Consider the following 4,061-nt stretch of genomic DNA (forward strand, 5'->3'; position numbering starts at 1 on the left):
CAGTTATGAAACCTAGACATTTCAATGCATATGTTATCACTTTGTGGTCATTTAACTATAAAAGGAGTGTATTTCAAAAGCAATGACACTTCCAATTCCATTTAGATCACTGTAATTTTGAAGCAGGGCAACATCCTTTCCAATACATGTATGAGTTTTTGATGAATTAATGTGAAATTTATATGCACACTATGAAGATGACATTATTTAAAGGTTTGTTTTCAATTATGTAGGCATGTTTGAGGTGAGTTTCTGCGTCAGTCCACTAAAACTACTTATGATTACAGAATCCTCTAAGAACACAGCAGTACCATGTTCTACTACACACATTTTCTAAGTCTCCATTCCCTGTTCACCCTTCTCAGAAGGAGTATGATAGAGTTTATTAATCTCTATTTCCACATCTACTTGTGAACAGTTAGTCCTTCATTTGAACATATACTCTAGAGCTTCACCATAATTGTAGAAAAAAAATCACATTTATAATTCTTGCAAATTACTTTCAGTTAGGCAAACCATACCAATAAAGACTTAGCAGCACTTGTCAAAACATACAGTGGTAAATGTTTCTTTTGAAATATTGTAAACTGAACTTGTTAATCAATTATCTAGTGAGAATCTGTTTGTTCCAGCCTTGCAAACAGGGAAATCCTCTTACAAACTTAGCTTGGAATATAGAACAACTATTAAATAAATAGCATTCTTCATGCCCAGGAAACCAAACACAAACAGTACTATTCAATTACTTAGCAAAGTAACAGCATTGTTTGTATCCTTTCTGTTTGTTTTTCCCCCCTTAGTCCATTTGGCTTTTTTAATTCAACTTATTTTTTGTTCCCTAAACTCTGTTTTTTTCTTCGTGGTTCGTCCATACTCTTCCTTTTTCTTTCATATCATTTTTAGCACAAAATCCTACCTGCTTTGAACAGAATACAGAGGAAACTCAGGGACAGGTTATTTACATTTTCAGCTGTGTATCTTCATCTGATTTAGAATAGCTACTTCAAGAACTTTACACTTACATCAGGTTTTCAGACAAGGCAAGAGGGTTTTCCTTTTCCATGATTCTTCCTCTTATACCCAGGTCATTTTTTTCTAATGAAGTATAATTATTTGCATGTTATAATTTCTACGTAAACAATTTTGGAATTTGGCAGACATAGCTAATATACTATATATTAGCTTATATTAGTATATTAGCTAATATACTACTGGCTAATATACTGCCACATCCATCCTTGTTTTCACCTGTTAGAACTTCATACTTCCCTTTGATGGGCTTTGCCTTGGTAATAAAAAAGGGAATTGAATATATGAAAAACAAAAAAAGTTCCAATATTGTCAATAGCATGTTTCTCAGTACTAGAAACAAGACATTACTATGGTAAGTGCAAAATCTAATCTTATATGGGAAAATACAAATGCAGCTACTTTCTAAATGAAAAGAATGTGACCATATATTAGCCTTCTGTTTTTACAAATCTTATACCACAATGAAATATATTAAAAAAAAGACAAACATGATTATATCCTTCACCATTGGCATATCTCTAAAAGATAAGTCACCACTGTGGGAGGAAAAGCTGATGAGATTAAGGATGACTTACAGCATGGTAACATTCAGACTGTGATTAATAGTGGTTCTCCTTCAAACATCAGCTGTAAATAATGAAAATACTGAAAACCAAAGCATGTGCATTGGCATTTCTGTATGCCAAGGAACAACCCAAGTGAGTTTGAAGGCAAAGAAATATGTACAAAATACCTAGACTGAAATCTGAACCTAAATAAATAGATGAAAACTGTGATATTCTTATCTTTACCTGGATTAATGTTAATCTTTTAGTATAACTTAAGACTATGTTGATAACTAGTGTTTTGTAGCTGAGATTGTGCTTCAAATACTGCTACTGAGCTCTTTGTAGTAGTAGTTCCCATGGAAATAAATAGGAAATACTACCTTCAGAGCAACCTAAGTAATAGTTGCTAATAAGGCACTGCAAACCCTCACTCTTGTGTATGATCTCTTTCATTCTTTTTTCTGTAGTTGGTTCTCCATCTGTCCTTTTCATTCCCCCCTGCACACACTGTAGTTTCATACTTCAAAAGTTAGGACTCTATGCAGAGAAATATATTACATCTACTCTTTCCTGTTACATGATTGATGTATAGTTAAATTTTTTTTACTAAAAAAACACAATACTCTAAAACTCTAGAATTTTATGCTTCCAAAGACAAAGAGTTCGATGAAAATATAAGATTATGTCTAAGCAACATCAACACTTTAAAGTTCAAATTTCCAATTATTAGTTTCCTCTTCCTATGCAAAACTTTCTGGAAGGTGCAACTTCATCTGAAATTAATAGAAAAGAGATTTGAGTTTTTAAATAGATTATTTTCTTTAAATGCACATTGTAAATTAGAAAAACATACACACTTATCATGACAACAGGTGGATATAGAGAACAGAAGTATTTACTAAAGACAAGTAAGAGATCAGCCTCCTCATGTAACATGGCTTTTTTTCCTCCACAAAACAGCTTTTGTAGAAGACCCGTGTTGCAGGTAAAGAATTGTGATGCCAACGCTTATCTTTTGACATCCTTTTCCCTTTTCTCCTCTCTTTTAAGGATTAAACATGCTGGAAGAGAAGGAAGACATTATAATCAGCTCTGAAACCATGAAATAAAGTTATATAAACTGCCTAATCCAAAGGTGTGAAGTTATAAAATAAATGTGCCAAGTAAAGGCCTCAATACTATCAACAACAACAACAAAAAAAAACGTTCCACTGTTTTTTCCTTCCATTCATGACCCACGTCCAGTACTTTTGTAATAAACTGAGTTGGTTTAAACAAAACGTAATTGAGAAAAAGACAACTAGTTTGTCTTTTCAGCAGGTTTATTGAGAGAATTGGCTGATTAAGAGATATGTCAGCCACAGCAAATGCTGTAAATTGTTTGGGACCTTCTATCTTAGAATGCAGTTTCAAGTATTTAGATCGTTCCTTTATGGTAGTACTAAGCTTGATTCAGTCACTGAATAAGTAATTCTCAAGATTAAGCCTAGGGGTTTCTCTTGCCTTTCAGTCATCTAATGCTTTTCCTGATACTTGTTCCCTTGCAATTTCTGCTTTTCTAAGAATGAGAACTTCTGGAGTAGTACTACAGTTGGTGCCACAGGTAGAAAAATCACTGTGGTAAAAATGGGAAAAGAAACATACAGGGAAAGAACACTCACCTTCAGAAAAGACTCCACAAAGAAGGGAACTCCAGAAAGAGAACCCCAGTAGCAGTCAACCCTCAAATGTGGTCTAGGAAGGGTGGAGCCTGGCTCCACTCCTTCCAGTCACACAGATGAATCGCCTTCACCTGTGCTCTATGGCTGACTCAGTCCTTTCTTCAGGTGATCAATCAGTGGTTCAGGCTGTGACTCAACAGTCCCTATACAGGTAGTTAACATTACAGATAGTTATCATTACCTACCACATCATGGCTTACAGCTAACTGAATGCTTTCGGGGCTATAAATAGACTTGCTTCTCCTTATCTGAAGATTATTTACTTTTAATCTGTAAATATATTTCACATTGTCTGATGAAAACTGGAAGTGTCTGACTGTACTGGGAGTGTGAATGTCCCTTTTTTAAACAAATGCCATCTCACATATTTGTCTGCCTAATTATCAAATCTCCCCTTTCTGCCTTCAATGTGATAACCTGAGTATACAGTTTAATTTAGGGTTAAATGACCCTGCTGAACATGGTGCCGCTCTATACAGTAATATTTTATAATAATATATAAGAAGGATTATTATGTTGATTTTTGAAATTTCATTGAAATCACAAGTTATACTAAGGTAACTCTAGACTAATATGAGTTTAACAGCAACTAATGCTCAAATAGCCTAAGAATGCCTAAGTAGACACATTTTATGGAATTCAGTTGTGGTTGACTCACAGTAATGTTGGTTGTCTGTGTATGACAGTGTATTTCTACAATGAGTTGACTAGAGAGAATACTTTGTTACCATACACTGTGTCTTTTGTGTGCTCTAATAAA

The 4,061-nt window shown here is 34.2% G+C and overlaps 1 long non-coding RNA gene across 2 annotated transcripts; it reads right to left on the bottom strand.

Annotated features, from left to right (window-relative positions):
• Positions 1 to 336: 336 nt before the first annotated feature.
• Positions 337 to 3,316, bottom strand: LOC128080177 (uncharacterized). 2 transcript variants are annotated; one of them, XR_008206530.1, is made up of 4 exons: positions 3,242 to 3,316; positions 2,587 to 2,641; positions 1,686 to 2,347; positions 337 to 795 (listed from the first exon to the last, which is right to left on the bottom strand). It is a non-coding gene; the product is annotated as an uncharacterized LOC128080177 (long non-coding RNA). The 2 variants fall into 2 exon arrangements; XR_008206529.1 differs by lacking the exon at positions 337 to 795 and having other exon boundaries at positions 803 to 2,347.
• Between the last annotated feature and the right edge of the window lie 745 nt (positions 3,317 to 4,061).

The sequence above is a fragment of the Tympanuchus pallidicinctus genome, unplaced genomic scaffold (assembly GCF_026119805.1).
Source record: "Tympanuchus pallidicinctus isolate F22 unplaced genomic scaffold, pur_lepc_1.0 scaffold2, whole genome shotgun sequence".
Classification (NCBI taxonomy): domain Eukaryota; kingdom Metazoa; phylum Chordata; class Aves; order Galliformes; family Phasianidae; genus Tympanuchus; species Tympanuchus pallidicinctus.